Genomic DNA, 11,504 nt, shown 5'->3' on the forward strand with positions numbered 1-11,504 from the left:
ATCCAGCAGTGGGATGCAGGGTGCTAACCAGCAGTGGGATGCAGGGTGCTAACCAGCAGTGGGATGCAGGGTGCTAACCAGCAGTGGGATGCAGGGTGCTAACCAGCAGTGGGATGCAGGGTGCTAACCAGTAATGGGATGCAGGGTGCTAACCAGCAGTGGGATGCAGGGTGCTAACCAGCAGTGGGATGCAGGGTGCTAACCAGCAGTGGGATGCAGGGTGCTAACCAGCAGTGGGATGCAGGGTGCTAACCAGCAGTGGGATGCAGGGTGCTAACCAGCAGTGGGATGCAGGGTGCTATCCAGCAGTGGGATGCAGGGTGCTATCCAGCAGTGGGATGCAGGGTGCTAACCAGCAGTGGGATGCAGGGTGCTAACCAGCAGTGGGATGCAGGGTGCTAACCAGCAGTGGGATGCAGGCTGTTATGCTGCTGTAATGAAAGTGCCAAAACCTGCAGAAAATGGCCAGGGAACATAACCAAAGGCCAGGGAATGTAACCAAAGGCCAGGGAACGTAACCAAAGGCCAGTGAACGTAACCAAAGGCCAGGGAACGTAACCAAAGGCCAGGGAATGTAACCAAAGGCCAGGGAACGTAACCAAAGGCCAGGGAACGTAACCAAAGGCCAGGGAATGTAACCAAAGGCCAGGGAATGTAACCAAAGGCCAGGGAACGTAACCAAAGGCCAGGGAACGTAACCAAAGGCCAGGGAACGTAACCAAAGGCCAGGGAACGTAACCAAAGGCCAGGTAACGTAACCAAAGGCCAGGGAACGTAACCAAAGGCCAGGGAACGTAACCAAAGGCCAGGGTACGTAATCAAAGATAGGGAAAATTGCAGGCAAAGAGGGAGGTGTTTGATCGCAATGGCGTTATCATTGAAAATGTTTCACTGAATTATTACTTTTTTTGCATTCATTTACAACTAATTCGTTCTCGCATTTCAAAATTATTTCCCTATAATTTTTTGGGTTTGCTCTCAATACTTTTGGGTTGATGTTTTGCTTTCAAAATCATTATGTTTGTTTGCAATAATAAGAATTTAGTTCTTGACTTCATAAGTTTTGCTTGATATCAATGCCACCAAATTAACTTCATAGCCTATACATGTGCTTGCTCGCAGAGAGAGAGAAGAGAGAGAGAGAGAGAGAGAGAGAGAGAGAGAGAGAGAGAGAGAGAGAGAGAGAGAGAGAGAGAGAGAGAGAGAGAGAGAGAGAGAGAGAGAGAGAGAGAGAGAGAGAACCTCCAACAGCCGCACCATCTTTGAAGTCTCCCGCCCCATCGACTGGAGGAAGATCAATTACACAAGAACAACAGCGAGGAAGAATCCACTGCTTTACGTGGAGGCCCTTTCCCACGATCTGACCAGCCTCAGCTGCCCTGCTCTACACACACAGCCTGCCTCCCAAATGGCACTGGATACCCTTCATAGTGCACTACTTTTAAACCAGGACACATAGGGCTCTAGTCTAAAGTAGTGCACTATGGAGGGTATAGGGGTGTCATTTGGGATGGAGCCACAGCCAATGGCGAGTCCCTCCCCTCTCCACTCCACTCCTCTGAATACTATTGTGTCGGGAGATGGCTTTAAAAAGCCTAGTAGAACGGCAGATTGGACATCTTGAACTCAAAAAGGCCACAGAACCAAACAACAAAGTGGAGCTAATTATTTTACTGAGTGAGCTTCAATGTTATTATCTTGTATTTTTACGCACACATTTAATGCGTATCTATTTATAATCCCCGTGTGTAAAAGTTGTGAAAAAAAGTCATTCTAAAAAAAAAAAATAACATCCGCTATTTTCATGAATGATTGTGCTAACAAAACAAGTCTTTATGATGGCCTGCCTCTAGGACTTCGTTAGGGGGTGATCCGCAGGTTTTTTCTGTGAAAGAGAGTGATTCATTTGTCATTGGTATTCGGTTCATTCAGAAAAAAAAAAAACAGCCCTCAGACCCCCAAAGAAGGTGGAGGCAGCAAAAAGGAATGTTCTGCAGGTTTCCCCCCCCCGCCCCCGCCCCCCCCAGACCCCACCCCTGCCTCCCCCAGACCCCGCCTCCCCCAGACAGAGCGGCGTCAGGAGCAGAAGCGCATTAAAAGGAATACAATCAATAGCCACTGCAGAAAGAAACTATTAAAACCAAGATCGATTACTTCTGAACAACTTCTGAACTTCTGATATCTCTCAGGGATTGGGATTTAAGTTTTTAACTGCACACACATAGGCTATTCTAGATTTAGGATTTAAACTTCATGGGGTACAACAATTGAACTGTGAAATAAACTTTTTTTTTTTTTTTTTTTATTCCTGGAGAGCATTGCATTGTGTGCGGAGGGAATTTGGTAGCTCGTGCCTTTTGTGAAAGCAGCATTATTTGCAGTGGTGTTAGTTGTGTTTTTCTTGCAGTAGGCCTAGTTGTGGTGTTGACGTGGACTAGTTATGGTAGTAGAGTACCATTCCATCTAAATCCCCTGTAAAGAGTGGAGCAAACCTTTGGGTGTTAATAGAGGGAGTAGGGGAGTACATGCATTTCAAAATACATTTTTTGGGTTGAAAGCAGATTCCCTTTTCTGTATTGAGAGAGGGGGGGGGGGGAGGGGAGACAGAGGCAGAGAGAGAGAGAATGAGAGAGAAAGAGAGAGTATTCTGGGTAATACTGTGGGGTATTCTGGGTAATACAGGGGGAAAACTCCTCTCTAGTCTGACTGCGGCAGAACACTAAAGGACTTGAAGCCAACCGCATCGCAACCCCCTGGCAACTCAACCTTTTTTGGAACACCATCATTTTTGTCTTACTGAGATTTACAGTCAGGGCCCAGGTCTGACAGAATCTGTGCAGAAGATCTAGGTGCTGCTGTTGGCCCTCCTTGGTTGGGGACAGAAGCACCAGATCATCAGCAAACAGTAGACATTTGATTTCAGATTCTAGTAGGGTGAGGCCGGGTGCTGCAGACTGTTCTAGTGCCCTCGCCAGTTCAATAAGATATACAGTGGGGAAAAAAAGTATTTAGTCAGCCACCAATTGTGCAAGTTCTCCCACTTAAAAAGATGAGAGAGGCCTGTCATTTTCATCATAGGTACACGTCAACTATGACAGACAAAATGAGGAAAAAAAATCCAGGAAATCACATTGTAGGATTTTTCATGAATTTATTTGCAAATTATGGTGGAAAATAAATATTTTGTCAATAACAAAAGTTTCTCAATTCTTTGTTATATACCCTTGGTTGGCAATGACACAGGTCAAACGTTTTCTGTAAGTCTTCACAAGGTTTTCACACACTGTTGCTGGTATTTTGGCCCATTCCTCCATGCAGATCTCCTCTAGAGCAGTGATGTTTTGGGGCTGTCGCTGGGCAACACGGACTTTCAACTCCCTCCAAAGATTTTCTATGAGGTTGAGATCTGGAGACTGGCTAGGCCACTCCAGGACCTTGAAATGCTTCTTACGAAGCCACTCCTTCGTTGCCCGGGCGGTGTGTTTAGGATCATTGTCATGCTGAAAGACCCAGCCACGTTTCATCTTCAATGCCCTTGCTGATGGAAGGAGGTTTTCACTCAAAATCTCACGATACATGGCCCATTCATTCTTTCCTTTATACAGATCAGTCGTCCTGGTCCCTTTGCAGAAAAACAGCCCCAAAGCATGATGTTTCCACCCCCATGCTTCACAGTAGGTATGGTGTTCTTTGGATGCAACTCAGCATTCTTTGTCCTCCAAACACGACGAGTTGAGTTTTTACCAAAAAGTTCTATTTTGGTTTCATCTGACCATATGACATTCTCCCAATCCTCTACTAGATCATCCAAATGCACTCTAGCAAACTTCAGACGGGCCTGGACATGTACTGGCTTAAGCAGGGGGACACGTCTGGCACTGCAGGATTTGAGTCCCTGGCGGCGTAGTGTGTTACTGATGGTAGGCTTTGTTACTTTGGTCCCAGCTCTCTGCAGGTCATTCACTAGGTCCCCCCGTGTGGTTCTGGGATTTTTGCTCACCGTTCTTGTGATCATTTTGACCCCACGGGTGAGATCTTGCGTGGAGCCCCAGATCGAGGGAGATTATCAGTGGTCTTGTATGTCTTCCATTTCCTAATAATTGCTCCCACAGTTGATTTCTTCAAACCAAGCTGCTTACCTATTGCAGATTCAGTCTTCCCAGCCTGGTGCAGGTCTACAATTTTGTTTCTGGTGTCCTTTGACAGCTCTTTGGTCTTGGCCATAGTGGAGTTTGGAGTGTGACTGTTTGAGGTTGTGGACAGGTGTCTTTTATACTGATAACAAGTTCAAACAGGTGCCATTAATACAGGTAACGAGTGGAGGACAAAGGCGCCTCTTAAAGAAGAAGTTACAGGTCTGTGAGAGCCAGAAATGTTGCTTGTTTGTAGGTGACCAAATACTTATTTTCCACCATCATTTGCAAATAAATTAATTTAAAATCCTACAATGTGATTTTCTGGATTTTTTTCTCTCAATTTGTCTGTCATAGTTGACGTGTACCTATGATGAAAATTACAGGCCTCTCTCATCTTTTTAAGTGGGAGAACTTGCACAATTGGTGGCTGACTAAATACTTTTTTCCCCCACTGTATGTTGAAGAGGGTGGGGCTTAAGCTGCATCCCTGTCTCACCCCACGGCCCTGTGGAAAGAAATGTGTGTGTTTTTTGCCAATTTTAACCGCACACTTGTTGTTTGTGTACATGGATTTTATAATGTCGTATGTTTTTCCCCGAACACCACTTTCCATCAATTTGTATACAGTGAGGGAAAAAAGTATTTGATCCCCTGCTGATTTTGTACGTTTTCCCACTGACAAAGACATGATCAGTCTATAATTTTAATGGTAGGTTTATTTGAACAGTGAGAGATAGAATAACAACAACAAAAATCCAGAAAAACGCATTTTAAAATGTTATAAATTGATTTGCATTTTAATGAGGGAAATAAGTATTTGACCCCTCTGCAAAACATGACTTAGTACTTGGTGGCAAAACCCTTGTTGGCAATCACAGAGGTCAGACGTTTCTTGTAGTTGGCCACCAGGTTTGCACACATCTCAGGAGGGATTTTGTTCCGCTCCTCTTTGCAGATCTTCTCCAAGTCATTAAGGTTTCGAGGCTGACGTTTGGCAACTCGAACCTTCAGCTCCCTCCACAGATTTTCTATGGGATTAAGGTCTGGAGACTGGCTAGGCCACTCCAGGACCCTAATGTGCTTCTTCTTGAGCCACTCCTTTGTTGCCTTGGCCGTGTGTTTTGGGTCATTGTCATGCTGGAATACCCATCCACGACCCATTTTCAATGCCCTGGCTGAGGGAAGGAGGTTCTCACCCAAGATTTGACAGTACATGGCCCCGTCCATCGTCCCTTTGATGAGGTGAAGTTGTCCTGTCCCCTTAGCAGAAAAACACCCCCAAAGCATAATGTTTCCACCTCCATGTTTGATGGTGGGGATGGTGTTCTTGGGGTCATAGGCAGCATTCCTCCTCCTCCAAACACGGCGAGTTGAGTTGATGCCAAAGAGCTCCATTTTGGTCTCATCTGACCACAACACTTTCACCCAGTTCTCCTCTGAATCATTCAGATGTTCATTGGCAAACTTCAGACGGCCCTGTATATGTGCTTTATTGAGCAGGGGGACCTTGCGGGCGCTGCAGGATTTCAGTCCTTCACGGCGTAGTGTGTTACCAATTGTTTTCTTCGTGACTATGGTCCCAGCTGCCTTGAGATCATTGACAAGATCCTCCCGTGTAGTTCTGGGCTGATTCCTCACCGTTCTCATGATCATTGCAACTCCACAAGGTGAGATCTTGCATGGAGCCCCAGGCAGAGGGAGATTGACAGGTATTTTGTGTTTCTTCCATTTGCGAATAATCGCACCAACTGTTGTCACCTTCTTACCAAGCTGCTTGGCGATGGTCTTGTAGCCCATTCCAGCCTTGTGTAGGTCTACAATCTTGTCCCTGACATCCTTGGAGAGCTCTTTGGTCTTGGCCATGGTGGAGAGTTTGGAATCTGATTGATTGATTGCTTCTGTGGACAGGTGTCTTTTATACAGGTAACAAACTGATATTAGGAGCACTCCCTTTAAGAGTGTGCTCCTAATCTCAGCTCGTTACCTGTATAAAAGACACCTGGGAGCCAGAAATCTTTCTGATTGAGAGGGGGTCAAATACTTATTTCCCTCACTGTAGCAAACCCTCAAGCCAAATTGAGTCAAAAGCTTTTTTTGAAATCAAGAAAGCATGAGAAGACTTTGCCTTTGTTTTGGTTTGTCAATTAGGGTGTGCAGGGTGAATACGTGGTCTGTCGTACAGTAATTTGGTAAAAAGCCAATTTGATATTTGCTCAGTACATTGTTTTCACTGAGGAAATGTACAAGTCTGCTGTTAATGATAATGCAGAGGATTTTCCCAAGGTTGCTGTTGACGGATATCCCACGGTAGTTATTGGGGTCATATTTGTCTCCACTTTTGTGGATTGAGGTTATCAGTCCTTTGTTCCAAATATTTGGGAAGATGCCAGAGCTGAGGATGATGTTTAAGAGTTTAAGTATAGCCAATTGGAATTTGTGGTCTGTATATTTTATCATTTCATGTAGGATACCATCAACACCACAGGCCTTTTTGGGTTGGAGGGTTTGTATTTTGTCCTGTAGTTCATTCAATGTAATTGGAGAATCCACTGGGTTCTGGTAGTCTTTAATAGCTGATTATAAGATTTGTAATTGATCATGTATATGTTTTGCTGTTTGTTCTTTGTTATAAAGCCAAAAAGGTTGGAGAAGTGGTTTACCCATACATCTCCGTTTTGGATAGATAGCTCTTCGTGTTGTTGTTTGTTTAGTGTTTTCCAATTTTCCCACAAGTGGTTAGAGTCTATGGATTCTTCAATTACATTGAGCTGATTTCTGACATGCTGTTCCTTCTTTTTCCGTAGTGTATTTCTGTATTGTTCTAGTGATTCACCATAGTGAAGGCGTAGACTCAGGTTTTCCGGGTCTCTCTGTTTTTGGTTGGATAGGTTTCTCAATTTCTTTCTTAGGTTTTTGCATTCTTCATCAAACCATTTGTCATTGTTGTTAATTTTCTTAAGTTGTCTGCTTGACATTTTTAGATTTGATAGGGAAGCTGAAAGATCCAATATACTGTTTAGGCTTTAATAATAATAATAATAATATGCCATTTAGCAGACGCTTTTATCCAAAGCGACTTACAGTCATGCGTGCATACATTTTTTGTGTACGGGTGGTCCCGGGGATCGAACCCACTACCCTGGCGTTACAAGCGCTGTGCTCTACCAGCTGAGCTACAGAGGACCGCTGCCAAGTTTACACCTTCACTATTACAGTGAAATGTTTTGTCCAGGAAGTTGTCTAAAAGGAATTTAATTTGTTGTTGCCTAATTGTTTTTTGGTAGGTTTCAACACTACTTTCCTTCCATCTATAGCATTTCTTAATATTGTGCAGTTCCTTTGGCTTTGATGCCTCATGATTGAGTACTGCTCTGTTCAAGTAGACTGTGATTTTGCTGTGATCTGATAGGGGTGTCAGTGGGCTGACCGTGAACGCTCTGAGAGACTCTGGGTTGAGGTCAGTGATAAAGTAGTCTACAGTACTACTGCCAAGGGATGAGCTATAGGTGTACCTACCATAGGAGTCCCCTCCAAGCCTACCATTGACTATGTACAGACCCAGCATGCGACAGAGCTGCAGGAGTTGTGACCCGTTTTTGTTGGTTGTTTTGTCATAGTTGTGTCTAGGGGGGCATATTTTGGAGGGAATGCTGTCACCTCCAGGTAGGTGTTTGTCCCCCTGTGTGCTGAGGATGTCAGGTTCATGTCCAGTTCTGGCATTTAGGTCGCCACAGACTAGTACATGTCCCTGGGCCTGGAAATGGTTGATCTCCCCCTCTAGGATGGAGAAGCTGTCATCGTTAAAGTATGGGGATTCTATTGGGTGGATATAGATAGCACACATGAGGACATTTTTCTCTGTTGAGATAATTTCCTTATTAATTTCTAGCCAGATGTAAAATTTTCCTGTTTTGACTAATTTAATAGAATGGGTTAGGTCTGCTCTATATCAAATTAGCATACCCCCCTGAGTCTCTTCCCTGTTTCACACCTGGTAGTTTGGTGGATGGGACAGCAGGGGCATAGGTCTGATCTAGAAGGGGCTATATAGGGTGTGACCAGGGTTTGTTTGGGGTGGTCTCAGCTGGTTGACCATCCTCGTCTGCAGGACAGTTTGAAGAGGTGTAATCAGACTCACTCAGGATGGGGGGAGTCGTCACAGAGGGAGAGTTTTTCCTGCTGTGCTCTCTCTTTGATCCCGTAAAAGTCCTGCTGGAACTGCATGAGGATACCCTGCCCCATTACTGCCCCAGACTGGCACACGTTGACAAGAGGTTGTTTCAATTTCCTCAATGTCTAGTATTCTGAGTTTCCACCCTGGGCCAAGACCCTCTCTCTTGACATAGGGGTAGTGTGCTCTTATAGCACTGTGTCATGCCAGGGGATGGTCTGTGTGGAAAATGAAGTCGCTTACATTCCCCTCTTTGTAGCAGTCAGCGAATACTGTCTCTGGATTGTCCTTGAGGAGCTTATTTTTGTACTTATTTCCATGCAGTGTTATTTTTTAATATCCAAAAGGGGGTACTGTACTGTGATGACATCTGCCCAGGGATACGCCATTGGTGCAGGGGGCTTCAAAGGCCCTCTGCATTTGGGTGGGGGGGGGAGGGGGGGCTGTGAAACTCTGCTGCCATTGTTAGGCTCAAGAGTTTTCACACATCTCACTTCATACTTCAGTGCTAATTGAAGTTGCTGCCAGTGTCTGTTCTGTCCTAGCAGCTTGGTAGTTTAGTAGCCTTATTTAGTAAATAAATGACCTAGAGATGATTGTCTTTTACTTTTTGGCTTCAGAAGTAGGTTGAAGTGGATGCGAGCTTTACCTGGAAGCCAGTGGAGTGTGCGGAGGAGCGGGGTGACAAGAATCCATTCAGGTAATTTAGTCCAAAATCAAAGGTTTCAGGTATGGAATTTTGATTTGGTTTGAAGGTTTTGATGTAGAGGGGTAGTATCCTGTATAAGTCCTTGCGAGAAAAAAAAATCAAAGTTTATCTACATTTATCCAACTATAATTAAATTGTTTTGCAGTAGAACTCAGGAGCCCATGATCTCTCTCTCTGTCTCTCTCTCTCTCTCTCTCTCTCTCTCTCTCTCTCTCTCTCTCTCTCTCTCTCTCTCTCTCTCTCTCTCTCTCCCTCCCTCTCTCTCCCCCCCCCTCTCTCTCTCTCTCTCTCTCTCTCCCCCTCTCTATGTGTCTCTCTCTCGCTCAATGCAGAAAAGGAAATCTGCTTTTAACCCGAGAATGTCTTTTGAAATGCATATTTTGAGAGGGATTAGGCAGGGGTGTTCACTCTGGGGTCAGCTCTACTGTTTGCCATATAACCACTGCTGTGTAGGCTGAGGGAGAGGCTGCAGGGGCTGGCAGTTCCAGGGGCAGTAAGTGGGTAGGCCGTTTTAATTGTCGGCTTTATGCTGACGATGTTCGTTAAAGGGGATCTACACTGGAGGATTATTCACATCGCTACCAACAGATACGCAGCTTGATCCATCAGTGGGGAGGGGGTGTCTGTTCTGTGGGCAGGAGGAGACAGTGCGGCATCAGTGGGGAGGGGGTGTCTGTTCTGTGGGCAGGAGGAGACAGTGCGGCATCAGTGGGGAGGGGGTGTCTGTTCTGTGGGCAGGAGGAGACAGTGCAGCATCAGTGGGGAGGGGGTGTCTGTTCTGTGGGCAGGAGGGGTCAGTGCAGCATCAGTGGGGAGGGGGTGTCTGTTCTGTGGGCAGGAGGGGTCAGTGCGGCATCAGTGGGGAGGGGGTGTCTGTTCTGTGGGCAGGAGGGGTCAGTGCGGCATCAGTGGGGAGGGGGGGTCTGTTCTGTGGGCAGGAGGGGTCAGTGCGGCATCAGTGGGGAGGGGGGGTCTGTTCTGTGGGGAGGAGGAGACAGTGCGGCATCTGTTTTTTTCTTGTTCCAGGCTGGTAGGGGTGTTTTCTGTCCTGGGTGGTGTACAGGCCTAGGGTTGGGGCTGACGCTGGACCTATATGTTGGAGGGTCTAGAGTAGCCAGGAGGAGGGTCTAGGTATAGTGTAGCCAGGAGGAGGGTCTAGGTATAGTGTAGCCAGGAGGAGGGTCTAGGTATAGTGTAGCCAACAGGAGGAGGGTCTAGGTATAGTGTAGCCAGGAGGAGGAGGGTCTAGGTATAGTGTAGCCAGGAGGAGGGTCTAGGTATAGTGTAGCCAGGAGGAGGAGGGTCTAGGTATAGTGTAGCCAACAGGAGGAGGGTCTAGGTATAGTGTAGCCAGGAGGAGGGTCTAGGTATAGTGTAGCCAACAGGAGGAGGGTCTAGGTATAGTGTAGCCAGGAGGAGGAGGGTCTAGGTATAGTGTAGCCAACAGGAGGAGGGTCTAGGTATAGTGTAGCCAACAGGAGGAGGGTCTAGGTATAGTGTAGCCAGGAGGAGAGGGTCTAGGTATAGTGTAGCCAACAGGAGGAGGGTCTAGGTATAGTGTAGCCAACAGGAGGAGGGTCTAGGTATAGTGTAGCCAGGAGGAGGGTCTAGGTATAGTGTAGCCAACAGGAGGAGGGTCTAGGTATAGTGTAGCCAGGAGGAGGGTCTAGGTATAGTGTAGCCAACAGGAGGAGGGTCTAGGTATAGTGTAGCCAGGAGGAGGAGGGTCTAGGTATAGTGTAGCCAGGAGGAGGGTCTAGGTATAGTGTAGCCAACAGGAGGAGGGTCTAGGTATAGTGTAGCCAACAGGAGGAGGGTCTAGGTATAGTGTAGCCAACAGGAGGAGGGTCTAGGTATAGTGTAGCCAACAGGAGGAGGGTCTAGGTATAGTGTAGCCAGGAGGAGGGTCTAGGTATAGTGCAGCCAACAGGAGGAGGGTCTAGGTATAGTGTAGCCAGGAGGAGGGTCTAGGTATAGTGTAGCCAACAGGAGGAGGGTCTAGGTATAGTGTAGCCAACAGGAGGAGGGTCTAGGTATAGTGTAGCCAGGAGGAGGGTCTAGGTATAGTGTAGCCAGGAGGAGGGTCTAGGTATAGTGTAGCCAACAGGAGGAGGGTCTAGGTATAGTGTAGCCAACAGGAGGAGGGTCTAGGTATAGTGTAGCCAGGAGGAGGGTCTAGGTATAGTGTAGCCAGGAGGAGGGTCTAGGTATAGTGTAGCCAGACAGGAGGAGGGTCTAGGTATAGTGTAGCCAGGAGGAGGGTCTAGGTATAGTGTAGCCAACAGGAGGAGGAGGGTCTAGGTATAGTGTAGCCAGGAGGAGGGTCTAGGTATAGTGTAGCCAGGAGGGAGGGTCTAGGTATAGTGTAGCCAGGAGGAGGGTCTAGGTATAGTGTAGCCAGGAGGAGGGTCTAGGTAGCCTAGTGTAGTCCAGGAGGAGGGTCTAGGTATAGTGTAGCCAAGGAGGAGGGTCTAGGTATAGTGTAGCC

General features: G+C 46.7%; 1 long non-coding RNA gene across 2 annotated transcripts; it reads left to right on the forward strand.

The window, feature by feature from the left end:
- The first annotated feature begins 10,139 nt into the window (after positions 1–10,139).
- Positions 10,140–11,229, forward strand: LOC311115806. Of its 2 annotated transcripts, XR_014611315.1 has the most exons (4): positions 10,140–10,383; positions 10,600–10,686; positions 10,749–10,928; positions 10,960–11,229. It is a non-coding gene; the product is annotated as an uncharacterized lncRNA (long non-coding RNA). The 2 variants fall into 2 exon arrangements; XR_014611314.1 differs by having other exon boundaries at positions 10,600–10,928.
- Positions 11,230–11,504: the final 275 nt, after the last annotated feature.

The sequence above is a fragment of the Coregonus lavaretus genome (genome assembly GCF_964263955.1).
Source record: "Coregonus lavaretus genome assembly, contig: HAP1_SCAFFOLD_4768, whole genome shotgun sequence".
NCBI classification, from domain to species: domain Eukaryota; kingdom Metazoa; phylum Chordata; class Actinopteri; order Salmoniformes; family Salmonidae; genus Coregonus; species Coregonus lavaretus.